The sequence below is a fragment of the Chiloscyllium punctatum genome, chromosome 32 (genome assembly GCF_047496795.1).
Source record: "Chiloscyllium punctatum isolate Juve2018m chromosome 32, sChiPun1.3, whole genome shotgun sequence".
Lineage (NCBI taxonomy): Eukaryota > Metazoa > Chordata > Chondrichthyes > Orectolobiformes > Hemiscylliidae > Chiloscyllium > Chiloscyllium punctatum.
In genome coordinates, this window is record NC_092770.1 from 2,038,567 (window position 1) to 2,055,428 (window position 16,862).

Sequence of the window (16,862 nt, forward strand, 5' to 3'; positions counted from 1 at the left end):
CTCAAAAGGCCAGAATCAAAGGCTAGAAATTCATAAGGTTGGACGAGATTAGAAAAATGGGGAATGCTGAAGCCATAGAGGAATTGTAAAACAAGGATGAGAAAATTGAAGTTGACAGTACACACATCTGGGTGTACAGAGGAGATGGATGAAGCTGATATGAGTTGGGGTATAGGTAACAAAGATTTGATGACTTGAATTTATGGTAGATTAGAATGTGAGAGACCATGTATACTCTCATCCCTCAGGGAAAAAAAAACTGCATTTTCATCTTTAGTGGGAGACCCCTTACTTAGTCATAGTTTCTGCCACAGGAAACATCCTCTCAGTGTCGACCTTGTTGAGCGAATGTTTCAATAACATCATCTCTCATTTTTCCAAACTCCAACTGAGAGAAGTCCACTCTGTCTATTCTTTTCTCATAAATGGCCCTTGATCCTAAGAGCTTGTTGAGTGAATCTTCTGTGAAGTGCTGTGAAGTGTAATTATAGTCTTTCTTAAAAAAGTAGACCAAATCTTTACACACTACGCCAGATGTGGATTTACCAATGCATTGTATAACCATATCAGTACATCTTTACTTTTATATTCTATTCTCATTGTTCTAAACAAATTGTTTTTCTAATCGTCTCCTGTACCAGCAAACTAATTATTTAGAATTCATGTACCAAGAGACCCAGATCTTTCTGTACCATAAAGTGCTAAACCTCACTCCATTCTAATACTATGTTGCTTTTTTAGATTTTTCTGCCAAAGTAGACAACTTCACATTTTTCCACCATAAAGTTCATTTGGCAATAGTTTGGCCATGATTTAATCTAACCATTTATTTAATCAATGTCCATTTGTAGACTTCTTATGACCTTTTCACAACTTACTGTCCGTCCTAACCTACATATCTTTTTGTAATAAAAGAAGATGAGGGTTTATGCAGGGCATAACTGGAGTTGTCATGACAAACATTTGCAATAAAATATGGATTAAAGTAACCAAAAATATGAAATGAAAATGGAAATTGCTTGAGAAACTCAGCAGGTCTGTCAGTATCTGTGGAAAGAAAACAAAGTCAATGTTTTGTGACAGTGACTTTTCTTCTGAAGATGATACTGACAGTATTTGCTCTAATATTTATTTGAAAGGAGACCATGCACAATGCAATTTTACCTTGATTTCATATTTCAGGTGTTTATGTCAGATTTGCATAAGAGCATAAGAACATAAGAACTAGGAGCACGAGTAGGCTGTCTGGTCCTTCGAGCCTGCTCTGCCATTCAATAAGCTCATGGCTGATCATATTGTGAATTCAGCTCTACCTATCTGCGCTCTCAATGTATCCCTTAATTCTTTCATTGTTCAAAAAATCAGTCTTAGCTTTAAAACATTTATTGATTATTGATTTATTGAAGTAGTGTCAACTACTTCACTGGGCAAGGAATTCCATAGATTTACAACCCTCTGGGTGAAGAAGTTCCTACTCAGTTCAGTTCTAAACCTGCTTCCACTAATCTTGAGGCAATGCCTTCTTGACCTACTTTCACCTGCCAGTGGAAACATCCTCTCTACTTCTACCTTGTCTATTCCCCTCATAATTTTATGTTTCTATAAGATCCCCCCCCCTTATTCTTCTAAATTCCAGAGAATATAATCCCAGTCTACTCAATCTCTCCTCATAAGCCAAGCCCCTCAACTCCGGAATCAACCTTGTGAACCTCCTCTGCACTCCCTCTAGTGCCAGTACATCCTTTCTCAAGTAAGGAGACCAGAACTGCACACAGTACTCCAGGTGTGGCTTCACCAGTACCCTGCACAGCTGCAATGTAACTCCCCTGCTTTTAAACTCAATCTCTTTGGAAATGAAGGACAAAATTCAATTTGCCTTTCTAATTACCCATTGTACCTGCAGACCAACCCTCAGTGATTCATGCACAAGGACACCTAGGTCCCTCTGCAAAGCAGCACGCTGTAACCTTTTACCATTAACTTGTTACTGTTACACCGACCAAAATGGATGACTTCACATATATTAACATTGTATTCCATCTGCCAGACCTTTGCCCACTCACTTAAATCATCTATGTTCCTCTCCAATGTTTCACAGTCCGCTGCACACTTTGCTCTGCCACTCATCTTAGTGTCTTCTGCAAACTCTGACACACGACACGTGGTCCCCAACTCCAAATCATCTACATAAATTGTGAATAATTGCAGTCCCAATACTAATCTCTGAGGCACACTACTAATTATTGATTGCCAACCAGAAGAGCACTTACTTATCCTTATTCTTTGCTTCCTGTTAGTCAATCAATCCTCTATCCATGCTTTACCTGTGACACATGCATCTTTATCTTATGCAGCAGCCTTTTGTGTGGCACCTTGTCAAAGGCCTTTTGGAAATCTAGGTAGACCACATCCATTAGATCTCCGTTGTCCACCTTGCTCATAATGTCTTTATAGAATTCCAAAAGATTTTTTAAGCCTGACCTGCTCTTCATCAACTCATGCTGCATCTGTCCAATAGGACAATTTCTATTTAGATGCCTTGCTATTTCTTCCTTGATAATAGACTCAAACATCTTCCCCACTACAGAGGTTAAACTAATCAATCCAAAATTCCCATCTTTTGTCTATGTCCTTTTTTAAACAGTGGCATCACATTTGCTGTTTTCCAATCTGCTGGGACTGCCCCAGAGTCCAGTGAATTTTGGAAAATTACCACAAGTGCATTTGCTATTTCTCCTGCCATCTCTTTTAGCACCCTGGGATGCATTCCATCAGAACCAGGAGACTTGTCTTTCCTTAGCTCCATTAGCTTTCCTAATGCTACAGAAGCTTACCTCTTCTGTAAAAATGGTTGTTTCCAGGTCCTCACCTACCTTTATCTCTTTGTCAATTCTTGGCATGTTAATAGTGTCATTCACTGTGAATACGATACGGTGGCACAGTGGTTAGCACTGCTGCCTCACAGCACTAGAGACCCAGGTTCAATTCCTGCCTCGGGCAACGTCTGTGTGGAGTTTGCACCTTCTCACCGTGTCTGCGTAGGTTTCCTCTGGGTGCTCCGGTTTCCTCCCACAGTCCAAAGATATGCAGGTCAGGTGAATTGGCCATGCTAAATTGCCCGTAGAGTTAGATGTAGGGGAATGGGTCTGGGTGGGTTGCTCTTCGGAGGGTCGAAGGGCCTGTTTCCACACTGTAAGTAATCTAATCTAAAATACCTGTTCAATGCCTCAGCGATATCCCATAACATAATGCCCCTTCTTATCCTCTGAAGGACGAACATTCACTTTAGCCACTCTTTTTTTGTAATAATCAGCTTTGTGATAGTTTGTGATTGTTTATTGGATTTTCTTATGTAAGCACTAGTTTAGGTTCCAGAAAACAAATTCACTTGTTGATAACTGTTACCTGTTTGGCTCCTTTTGAGATTTATTGAGTGAGCACAGAATTAAAGTTAGAGATGTATATACCAAACACATTAAATACTTAGGAGTGTAAAATGAATACAATAATAAAAGCAAGCAAAAACATTTCAGGTGAGTCATTGCAAAAAAAAAATTATTTAAAGAGACAAAAGCTCCCAGCTTTAACTTTTAGTGAGAATTTTATAATGTGACGTTAAAGAGATTTTAATCCTCAGTCTGTATTCTTCTCAGGCTGGTTACCCATACAGGACAGATAGGAAATAGCCAGTTTTTGGTGTTGCAAATGCAACACTCAATGAAAACACTATAGACACAATAATAACACAGAAAAAAAAAATGGATGGCATTATCTCAGGTCAGTCAGGATCAGAAAAAACAATAAAAAATTATTTCTAGCCCCCAAATGATGACCCCAAAGAGCAAATTAAATTTTTGACCCCACAGCCATAGTGAGTCTCACTCCTTTAGTGAGTCAAATTGCCCTTCTTTGTGTTTCTGGAGAAGCCAGGAAGTAACCAACATGAAACTATTTAAACAAGTACAACTCGGGGCTACTAGTGTACCATTTCTTCTAATTGAGACTTATGGCACACAAAAACCCCAAATGCAGAAAGAAGCCGAATAAAATCGGAAGTAATTGTTCCACGTCTGCCATCCCAGTACATCTGTGAGAGAAGTCATTGTCGTTATGCACTTTGGCTTGGTCCTTTCAAATAAATGTTAGAGCAATTACTGCTAATATTATGATCAGAGAGTTGTTCATGTACTAAGAAAATAATCAGCAAGAACAGGGCTTGTTCATCATGAATAGAAACATTCTGTCACAGAGAAAATTTAGAGAACACGCAACAGTCTGATCTGTCACAAACTAATATTCTTTTCAAATTGTGTTTAGATGATAGAGATATGCATATTTTCAATTTTAAATCAAATTGCTGTAATTAATCTTTTATATTCACAATAGCACTGACATACTACATTAGTAGAATGCAGATTAGATGTGCAGGTCCCAGCAATTCTGGATCAATTTATTTCCTTCTTTGCAAGATTTAAGTTGACAAGATCTTTTCCTACAAAATGACGACTGCAACTTTTTTTTCACTTAATTAGAATAGGGAAATATTGCTCTCAAAGTTATCTGTGCTTTAAATACTTTTGACCAGTTTATGTATTAAAAATGCTAATGTCAGTGAGATGGACAAGAGGATATAGAATTTGGTTTGCGGTTTAGCTCAATTTTATTAACACAATATTTCTTAATAAAAACAAAATGTGAACATTTCCCAAAATTAAATAATATCTACTCTCTACCTAGCTCTATCCATCAGAGAGAGAATATTACCCACAGATCCCTGAAAGTGGATCTAACATGGTGGGTAAGGTGGTTAAGAAGACATACAGCACACTTGCTTTCATTGGCCTGGATATTAAAAATCAAAGTTGGCAAGTTATATGACAGCTGTGCAAAAGTTTATTTAGGCCACATTTGGAATATTGAGTGCAATTCTGGTTGCCACACGACCAGAAAGATGTGGATACTTTTGAGAGGGTGCACAAAAGGTTTACCAAGGTGCTGCCTGGTCTGGAGAGTTTTAGTTATGTGAAGAGGTTGGATAAACTCGGATTCTTTTCACTGGAAAGATGGAGGCTGAGAGACGAACTGACAAAGGTCTACAAAATTATGAGCGGCATAGATATGATGGACAGTCAGAGGCGTTTTCCCAGATTGGAAGGGTCAACTACAAGAGACACAGGTTCAAGATGAGAAGGGGAAAGTTTAGGAGAGAAGTCCAGGCAATATTTGCACCCAGAGGTTGGTGGGTGTTTGGAATGCACTGGCAGGCGAACAGAGGGTTACATACCATGCATGGGTAATAAGTAGCAGTTCTAAATAAGGATTAAGAATTGGCACAGGCTTGGTGGATCAAAGGGCATGTTCCTGTGCTGTTCTGTGTTATATTGTGTTGTATAAGAAGACCTGTCAGGGCTGTGGGCAGAGAATGCGACTAGCTGAGTTGCTCTTGCAGACAGCTTGCATGGGACACAATGGGCCAAATGGCTTTCTTCTGTGCTGCAACCAGTTCATGAAGTTGATAGTCTCTTTCCAGGCAAATGTCACTCTGATGTAAAATTGTCAAACACCACCCTTGCGCAGGCCTAATTTCACCCAGACAGTTCATGGATAAAAATGTACAAGATCTGGAAACACTGATTGCTATGACCATTTATTGCCTGATTGTGATTGAAGCAAAAACATGGCCAAAATATTGAGTTCAATCCTCCTTCACACTGACTTTGATGAGCAGCCAGGCACTGAACAGTTGCGTTATGGACAGGACCAAACCCCCTCAAACCATCTCAAAGAGATAGCCTGAAACCTAACTTTTCTTATTTTAAAGGCAGGTGCCAGCCATTGCATTTCGGATGCAATTCAATTGATTAAATCATCAGGCTTGAAGCAAAACACACTTTATTCATACTCTACAGTTAAAATAGAGACAAAATAAAAGAATTGGCTTAACTGTAACTCTATTTAAATACTTAACAAAATAATAAACTACTCATTAACTGTTCCTGTGATCCCAGAATCACACCCTTGGCAAAGACAAATTCAGTGAAATAGATCGTCTCACATGCAATTCCGATAGATGCTCCAAATGTTCCTTCCACGTGTAACTGAAAAATCACCATATTGTTGATGTACACTGTATAATTGGGAAATGACTATTGGTTAGTCTTTGAAATGCGGCTGACACATTTTTTGTACCAAATGGCATGGCTTTAAACTGGTACAGTCCTTCTGGTGTCACAAAAGCTGATTTTTTTTTGCCTTTGGGAATAAAAGATAAAGGAACATGCTAGTATCCTTTGGGTAAGTTTAAATTTAAAATATACCTTGTTTGTCCCTACCTCTCAACACAGTCTTCCAAACATGGAATAGGATATGAATCAGATTTTGTAACTGCATTGGCTTTGCAATAGTCCACACATAAGAATTAGGTACCATTTGGTTTTAATAGCATTTCTATTAGTGAGCTCCATTCGCAACACATTTTTGATTATATTGTCTTTGAGTATGCCTTCAATCGCTGTTTGAGGGTTAGATTTATAAGAATGTTATTTACTTGGGACAGAATTTCCTATATCTACATTATGCATAATCAAATTTGAACTTCCCAACTAATTCCCACATATCTCCATATGTAATTGTAATAACCCTTGAGTTTACTTTGATTTTTGTCAAGAAGGAAACTCAATAGTTTATCCAAATTTTTGAGAACTTCTTCGTTGTCCAATTTAATTTGAGGAATGTCCAATTCACAATCCTCTAAACTTGGATCTTCCCTCTGTGTTGTAACTAGCAACACATTCTCCTCCTGCTTTCCTTCCTTGTCAAAATATTTTTCAAACGTCTTCCCAGAACACACTCTGTGAGATTTCTTTTTGTCTGGAGTTCCTATCAAATAATTCACCTCATTTAATTTCTTTTTGATTTGATAAGGCTCATTAAACCTTACTTTTAAAGGTTCACTTACCACTGAGAGTAACACTAACACTTAATGGATGTAGGTTTGCTCGCTGATCTGGAAGGTTCATTTTCAGACATTTCGCCGCCATGCTAGGTAACATCTCCAGTGAGCCTCTGGATGAAGCACTGTTGGTGTAGCCCGCTTTCTATTTATGTGTTTCGGTTTCCTTGAGTTGGTAATGTCATTTCCTGTGGTGACATCATTTCCTCTGGTGATGTCCTTTCCAGTTCTTTTACTCAGGGGGTGGTAAGTGGGATCCAATGTATTTGTTGATAGAGTTCCATTTGGAATGACATACTTCTCGGAATTCTTGTTTATATCTCTGTTTAGCTTGTCCTTGGATGGATGGCTGTCCCAGTCAAAGCGGTTTCCTTTCTCATCCGTATGTAAGGATACTCGTGAGAGTGGGTCATCTCTTTTTGTGGCTAATTGATGTTCATGTATCCTGGTGACTAGTTTTCTGCCTGTTTATCCAATGTAGTGTTTGTTACAGTTCTTGCCAGGTATTTTGTAAATTACATTAGTTTTGCTTGTTGTCTGTATAGGATCTTTCAAGTTTCTTAGCTGCTGTTTTACTGTGTTGGTGAGTTTGTGGGCTACCATGATGCCAAGGGGTCTGAGTAGTCTGGCAGTCATTTCCGAGATGTCTTTAATGTAGGGAAGAGTGGCTAGGGTTTCTGGACATGTTTTGTCTGCTTATTTGGGCTTGTTGCTGAGAAGTCGTCAGACTGTGTTCATTGGGTACCCGTTCTTATTGAATACACTGTATAGGTGATTTTCCTCTCTCTGCGTAGTTCCTCTGTGCTGCAGTGTGTGATGCCTCGTTGACATCTTGTTCTAATGCAGCTTTGTTTGTGGGTGTTGGGATGATTGCTTCTGTCGTTCAATATTTGGTCCATATGTGTTGTTTTCTTGTAGTCGCTGGTTTGAAGTTCCCCATTGGCTGTTTGCTCTACTGTGACATCTAGGAACGGCAGTTTGTTGTTGTTTTCTTCCTCTTTAGTGAATTTTATGCCAGTAAGGGTATTAATGATGGTCTTGAGGATTTCCTTTAATTTGTTTTGTTTCGTGATGACAAATGGTGCACTGATAACAACCTAGCTCTCAATGCCAAGGAACTCATTATTGACTTTCGGTGGGATGTTACCCATGCCCCCCTACACATTAACAGCACTGAGGTGAAATGAGTGGAGAATGTTAAGCTCCTGGGAGTGGTCATCCACGCTAAGCTTTCTTGGACTCTTCATGTGGACGCAATGGTTACGAAGGCCCAACAACATCTCTTCTTCCTCTTCTTCCACAGGCAGCAGAGGAGATTTGGCATGATGACGAATACCCTTGCCAACTTTTATAAGTGCTCCATCGAAAGCATTCTGTCTGGATGTATCACTACTGGTATGGCAATTGTACCATTCAAGATCAGAGACGGTTACAGAGTAGTGAACTTGGCCCGGACCATCACAAAGGCCAACCTCCCATCTATAGAATCCATCTACCAGGCCCGCTGTCAAGGAAAGGCCACCAGCATTCTCAAAGATCCATCCCACCCTGGCAATGTTTTTCTACAACCTCTACCATCAGGGAGAAGGTACAGAAGCCTGAACACATGCACCAGCCAGTTCTGAAACAGTTTCTACCCTACCATTGTTAGAGTACTGAATGGACTCAGAAACTCTTAACATTCTCCTGCGCCTGTTTTTTTTTTTGTTTTTGCCACTGTTTACTTATTATTTACTTATCTATGCTACTTAACTATGTGGTCTGCCTGTATTGCTCGCAAGACAAAGCTTTTCACTGTGCCTTGGTACACATGAGAATAAATTCAATTCAATTCAATTCAGTTAAGGTATCATTTACGTAGCAGACTTGGTTGGATGATTGGCAGAGCTGTTTGTTCTAGTCTCTGCATTACTGCCTCTGCTAAGAACCCTAATATTGGAGATCAGTTGGTTAGTTTGTTGTTGAAGATGAAGTGGGTGGTAAGGCATAGGTCCACTAGCTTGACAATATTGCCCTTGCTGATGAAGTTGGTGATGTTTGGTATATGTGTTTTTGGTTCTTCTAATAGTGTAGTCAGTGTTTCCTTGGCCAGGTTGATGTTGATAGATGTGAACAGGGCTGTTACATTAGAGGAGACTATTATTTCATCCTCTTCTATCTTGGTGTCTTTGATGGTCTTCAGGAATTCTTGGGTGGAGTAGATGGAATGGCGTGAGCCTTCTACTAAATGTTTTAGTCTTTGGTGTAGCTCCTTGGTCAATCTGTAAGTTGGTGTTCCAGGTAGCAAGACTATGAGTCTGAGCAGGCTCCTGGCTTGTGAATTTTGGGTAATCCATAGAAGTGTGGTGTGTTGGATCCATCTGGTTTCATTTTTTGGAAGTTGATCTTATTTATTTTTCCAGATTTCTGAAATTGTTTGAGTAGGACTGAGATTTGGTTCTCCAGTTGTGGGGTTGGGTCTATCACCATTTGTTGGTAAGTGTTAGTATCTGCAAGTAGTGCATTCATTTTTCAATGTAGTCTCTTGGATATAAAATGACTGCCAAGCATCCTTTGTCTGCAGGTAGGATAGCATTTTTTTTAGTCTTTGCAGTGCTTTCTTTTCTTGTGTATTGAATGTGTTTCCTTCCTTTTTCTTGGTTAATGTTGGTACGACTGTCTGTCTGATGGTTTGCTGGGTTTCTTCTGTGAGTTGCTTGTTTTTCAGTGCTGTTTCTAATGCTGCTAAGAAATTTTTCTTGTCCGCATCCTCGAAGTTGTAATTTAATCCTCTTACTAAGACGGCTTTTTCAGTGTCTATTAAGGGTCGGTCAGATGAGTTTTATTCATGCTTCTGTCGGTCAGTGCTGTTGTTTTGTGTAAGTTTGTCTAGTTTTTTTCTGCAGGTCATTTTTTTTCATTTTCTGTGTTTGTCGCGGTCTAATGTCTATGGTTTGTTGTACTGTGTCTGTCCATTCATGGTCTGTTGCATTAGTGAGTAAAGAGTTTTGGCGCAAAATTTCCTGGTTGTGTTTATAGAGTCTGTTGTGGGCTTCATTAATCATTTCTCTCAGCATTCTGCAGCCATTTTGCTCTGCTATCTTTTTGTCTATTGGGGTGTTAAGGGGAGGTTTGTATTTAAGACATTTGGGCAGTACCTGATTCCTTAGGCAATCATGCAGGATATACAGCTGTTTGTAGATGGCATTCTGTCGAATGGCAATGGTTTCCCATTTTTGGGCCAGTTTTAGCGTATTGCACCCATAGATATTAGTGTGTTTTGAGAAGATTTGTAGCTCAGGTTGAGGTTCTGGATATAGGTTTGCTCACTGAGCTGTAAGGTTCGTTTTCAGACATTTCATCACCATACTAGGTAACACCTTCAGTTAGCCTCCGGGTGAAGCACTAATGGTGTAGCCTGCTTTCTATTTAGGTCTTTGTGTTTCCTTGGGTTGGTGATGCCATTTCCTGCGGTGATATAATTTCCTATGGTGATGTCATTTACTCTTCTTTTTCTCAGGGACTGGTAAATTGGATCCAAGACAATGTGTTTGTTGATAGAGTTCTGGTTGGAATGTAACAAGCAGGATACATGAGCATCAACTAACCACAAAAGACATGACCCACTCTCAGTAGTATCCTTACATACAGATGAGGAAGGACATTACTTAGACTGGGACAACCCAACCATCCGAGGACAAGCCAAACAGAGACACGCATAAGAATTCCTGGAAGCATGGCATTCCAACTGGACGTCTATCAACAAATACATTGACTTGGATCCCATTTAACACTCTCTGAGTAAAAGAACAGGAAATGACATCATCAACCCAAGGAAACCCAAATACATAAATAGAAAGCGGGCTACACCACTAGTGCTTCATCCAGAGGCTCACTGAAAATGTTACCTAGTATGATGATGAATCATCTGAAAACAATACTTCTAGCTCAGTGAGCAAGCCTACATCCAGAACCTCAACCTGAGCACAAATCTTGTCAAAACTTGCTAATACTTAATCTCTACTAATAAAATTACAAATTTTTGATTTCTTGTCTGTCTCCTGTTTATCATGTACTGTGGGTCTTTTAAATGCTGTCTAGCCAACTCACCTGCTATATTTAATCTTTCCCTAAAAGTTGACACATAGTCCAAATGTGTGGTTTCTGAACACTGGCTCACCAATATCTCCTTAATAAATTTCAATGCCCTTCTTACTTCATGCCCAAAATACAATTCAGCTGGACTTAATTTAGCTGATAGATTTGGTGCAAAAAGTAAAAAAATTAATTTTGTTATCCCAATCTTCTGAATACTCTTGATGCTAGGCCCTCAACATGATTTTTAAAGTTCAATGCCACCATTGAGGATGGGTTTCAGATTAGTATGACAGGGCAGCACAATATCAAGGGCCGAAGGGCCTGTACTGCAAGAATTGGATTTAAATGGTTTCATTCCTAAGCTATCCATAACTTCCATGAATAATGTTGATATAAAGTTGGACACATGATCCAATTGTATTTCTGTAGGTAGTCCTCATCGAGGACAATATTGAGTAACTCTTCTACAATCAATTTAGCTGTGATACTGCATTATGGAATGGCCTCTGGAAATCCATTAGATGCATCTATTATGGTCAATAAATACTGATTCCCACTTTTTGTTTTAGGTTGGGGTTCTAAACAATCAATTAAAACCCTTGAAATAGGTTCCTCAAATGAGGGAATGGGTATTAAGAGTGCTGGTTTTATCACTAACTAAGGTTTTCCACTTACCAGACACATATGGTGTGTCTGGACTTTTGCAGTGCAAGCCAATAAAAATGTTTTTGTATTTTGGCTTGAATTTTCCTTACTCCCAAGTGACATCCTACTGGTAATTCATGTGCTAGCCACAATGCCTCCTTTCTATAAACCACCAGTAATATAACTTGATGAGCTTCTGCCCATTTCTCATCCACCTGAATATGTGATGGACTCCAAATTGTCAACAAGATTTCAGTTTTAAGCTAGTAGCATTCAGATTTTTCTTCTGTATATGCTTTTTGATACAACTACTCAGATTTTCATCTGCCCATTATAATTCAGGTCATTTCTCTTCTATAAAAATATCTACTTTGTTGTCCACCTGTTCTTGTTTTTTTTCAACCATTTGATCAAACATAGACTCAGATAATTAAACTTCAACTTCCTTGTCTTTATTCTTTGATTTCTGTTCCTACTTCCACCTGTGACTTGCTGCCACACAGTCAGGAAAAGTCCCAAGATATACTATTTGCTATAGTTGCCTGATTTTCCACTGGTTTTTCAACTACATTGGCATAATTCATACCTATGATCCAGCTGTACCATTACCAAAGATAAATTGCATTTAAGGAACTGAGAATTTCTCTATTATTCCTAGCACAATTTCATCAATTTTCACTGGTCTCTCCAACGTCATTTTATATAATATAACATTGCTCTTCTCGCTATGAATTCTACATATTACCACTTTTTCAGGCAATACTCCTTCTGAATTACATATCTATTTATTTCTCACCATCAAAGATTGACTTGCTCCTGTATCTCTTAAAATCTTAATTTCTTTACCTACTTGTCCTGGCATAATGAGTAAACCTTACCCATACAAGTAAATTCTTTCAAGAGATCTGGCACTTCCTTCTCAACCAACCCCTGATTAGGTTGTACATTCTTCTGCAGTTTATTTAGCTTCCGCTGTGTTTTCTTTTATCACTTCAATAAAACTCACTTGCTTATCCTTTTTTTCCCCCACATCCGTCTTCCCAGTACTTTCTCTAAACTATCAACACTGCAATTTCATGTGGCCTACTTTATTACAGTGAAAACACCCATGCTTTATTCTCTTGCCAGCATGGGTTTTGTTTTTACCCTGTGGTAAATTACCTTTGCTATCTTCAATGAGATTTCCTTTTCCCTTAAAACCTGAGGATTTCTCTCTTCTCCAATTTCTATCCATCACAGATTGCAATTGATGGCGGAAGCCAAACTTTGATTTATGAACCAAAATCATCTGCCATCTCCACTGCTAATCTTGCCGTTTTAACTCTCTGCTCTTCCACATGAGTTCTCAATACTTCAGGAAGTGAATTTTTGAACTCCTCCAAAATAATTATCTTTCCAAGAGCATCACATGTTTGATAGATTCTCAATCCCATTATCCATTTGTCAAACTCTATGTACGTTTGACCAGATTCCTCCCATAGACCCCTAAAATATTGTCTGTAGGTTTCTGGTACTGGTTCATATACACTTAAGATGGTTTTTTTCACGTCATCATACTCCCCAAGTATCTCATCTGATAGTGATGCAAACACCGCATCGGCTTTACCTACCAACTTTATTTGAGTCAACAATACTCATATAGTTACTGGACATTTAATTTGTTTCGCCACTTTCTCAACTGAAATGAGAAAGACTGCTACATCAAACTTGTCAAAAATTAGTAATGTTTGGACATACTCAAATGGAACCCCATCAGACCATTGGCTACAATGGAATTGCTTTCCATCAGTATTCTCATCGCTACTCCTACACCTACACCTCTACCTTCTCCATTTTGAGTCAACTTTGAGTTTTCAGTTCCAATTTCCAGAGTTCAAAAACTCTCTTTCTCCCTTTCTTCTGTTAGGGTTTCCTTCATTTTCCTTTCTGTGCTGTCAGGCCAGTTCTTTCCTGTTCTTTTTCTCTGCTAAACCTCTTAGTTCATTCTGCTTTTCTTCTGTTTCTAATCATAATTCAAACTGTGTCATTTCCTTTTCATGCTCAAGCTGCTTCATTTGCAATTGAATTTTAGCCATTCCCAGTGATTCCAATGGCATTTTTGGCAATCATCAATGTTGAGCTATTGCTGCAATTACCTTGTCTTTTCGCACAGACAAAGGCAACCCCAACTCCAGCATGTCTGCCAATTCCAAAAGCTTCGCATTACTCACTTTCTGCAAAACTCCCAAAGTGATTTCTTCCACCCCGAGTGGCTGAGGGAGCCATTATTACACAAAGCACATCCTATTTAAACCAATCAAATTCAACACTCGGTCATGCACAATGGGCGTCACAGTGGCACAAGGGTGTCACGGTGGCACAGTGGTTAGCACTACTGCCTCACAGCGCCAGAGACCCAGGTTCAATTCCTGCATCAGGCAACTGTCTGTGTGGAGTTTGCACATTCTCCCCGTGTCTGCGTGGGTTTCCTCCAGATGCTCCGGTTTTCTCCCACAGCCCAAAAATGTGCAGGTTAAATGAAATGGCCATGCAAAATTGCCCGTACATTAGGTGAACGTAGGGGAATGGGTCTGGGTGGGTTGCTCTTCGGAGGATAAGTGTGGACTTTTTGGGCCGAAGGGTATGTTTCCACACTGTAAGTAATCTAATCTAATCTAAAGAGAACACCAACACTCACTGCTTTTGAGTCCATTAATTCTAAACCCTACCTGGAATTAGAGATTTTGATCCTGACAAGTGCACCCAGTTTGTTATGGACCTGACTAACAATCCCTCAAAACATATCAAGGAGATAAACTTGATTAACCTAACTTTTCTTATTTTAAAGATGTTGCATTCCAGATGCAATTCAATTGATCACATAATCAGGCTTAAAGCAAAACAAATTTTTATCATACACTATCTTTAAAATACAGGCAAAATAAAAAGAAAAGAAAAGAATTGGCTTAACTCTAACTCTATTGAAAATCTTAACAAAATAATAAATTAATTACTAACTGCTTCAGTACAGTAACATAAGCATATTTTTGGCAAAAGCAAATTTAGTAAAATATTGTCTCACATATAATGCTAGCAGCAGGAAGAGAACCCTAGCTTTTAGCTGTAACAGAGAGAGGAATAAAAGCTTCCACATCAATCTTCACCCCAGCGAAAATTAGACATCCTGGTTCTGTAGGAGCTTGACCCCAACCATTCAGGCTGCTTCTGTTGTTCCAACATTAAAACAAAACCCAAGGACTCACAAGCTGTTTACTTTTTTGGCTTTGAGCAATCCACTCGGCTCAACATTTCTTCTTTAAAAAAGGATAAAATACACCTCTTAAAGCCATGGTAATGTCACAGTTGTCACAATACATCCAACTCATTGGATTGACGTGAACCAGTGTCAAGCTGGCCTCCAGCAAAGGTAGATTTAAGGAGAGAACATCTTTGATACATGATTATTTAGTTTTATGTGCTGCTATCTCTGATTACGTGGTCAGTAATTAATTATTGTTCATGACTTGATTGCTTCATTCCTTTTTTTGCTAATTAGCAAAAACATGTTAATTCATTTGGTTGTTTTTGTAGTGATTAATGAGAAGCTGGTAGTATACAGTAAATGTTAAATAATAGAAACTTATTGATGTAAGATTATTTGGTGAGGCAAATTTAATTGTCATTAACATCTGAACATAAACTGTGTTGTTAACCATCAATTATTTCTTTGTTTTAATTATAATGATAAGGTTAAAGGTTTGTTTGGTACCCTTTATGAATATCCTCTTCAAATTGTTCACCTCAATGTTTATTACCATGGGAAATATTAAGTTTTGTTTTCATATTAAATGCTTACAATTTTTCTATTGTCGCTGTTTTCATGAATACTTTTTAATTTGTTCAATCTTCTCCTGTGTTAATTGTCAGAATTTTTTGGTAAAATTGCATTTGGCCTCCTTTGATGCAAGGATGATGGTTTTCATTGATAGAGGCCCAAGTATAGATTGAAGATTCTCCAACAATCTCAGTAGCAGCAAATGAAAAGTTCTAAACAAATGAGTTGTGAATGTAGACAGATTATGTTTAGTAAGAAATAAAATAAAAAGTCATAAAATATAGAGCAGGGTCATCATATTGGACATAAGTAATGGTCGAATGCATAGCTAACTGGAAATTAAAATTCAATTAACTTAAACAAAAAATCTTTTAAGAATGGCCTTTATCTTATCCTCTTTTGGCACCTTCCTGCTGTACACTTTTAGCCCTGAGAGTGGAAATGTTTGAAGTGTATGACTACTTTATGTTTATCAACAGAAATATGCTCAATGCAGACACAGGAGCCTCCCTGAAGACATGTTGGTATTTGTAGATGTCAGAAATGTTCTCAGCATATAGTGGGCATGTAAAATATGACTACACCAGTCTTTGGAGGTTTCCAAACTACATGATCTGTGCTCAGATTTATCATCTCAAACATTGGTACTGTTTTATCAAAACTGACTTTCAATAACTGGAAAATAAAATGCTAAATAATGCTTGTCAAGAGTGTGGTGGTGGAAAAGCACAGCCAGTCAGGCAGCATCCGAGGAGCAGGAGAATCACTGTTTCAGGCATAAGCCCTACATTAGGAATGAGGCTTGTAGGCCAGGGGGCTGAGAGATAAATGGGAGGGGGTGGGGTTGGGGGCAATGTAGCTGAGAATGCAATAGGTAGATGAAGGTGAAGGAGAAAGCAATAGGTTGGAGAGGAGCATGGAGCAAATAGATGGAAAGGTGATGGATAGTCAAGAGGCGATGCCGAGTTGGAGGTTTGGGACTGGGATAATGTATGGGGAGGGGAAATGAGGAAATTGTTAAAATCCACATTGATCCCACATGGTTGCAGTGTCCTAAGGTGGAATATGAAGCATTCTTCGTCCAGGCATTGGGTAGTAAGGGTTTGGTGATGGAGGAAGCCCAGGACCTGCATGCCCTTGGCAGAGTGGGAGGGGGAGTTGAAGTATTCAGCCATAGGGCAGTGGGATTGGTTGGTGTGGGTGTCCCAGAGATGTTCTCTGAAACAATCCACAGTAGGCTCCAGTCTCTCCGATGTAAAAGAGGCCACATTGGGTGCAACGGATACAGTAGATGACACTGGTAGAGGTACAAGTAAATTTCTGTCGGATGTGGAAGGATCCTTTGGGGTCTTGGAGGAGGTGAGGGGAATGGTG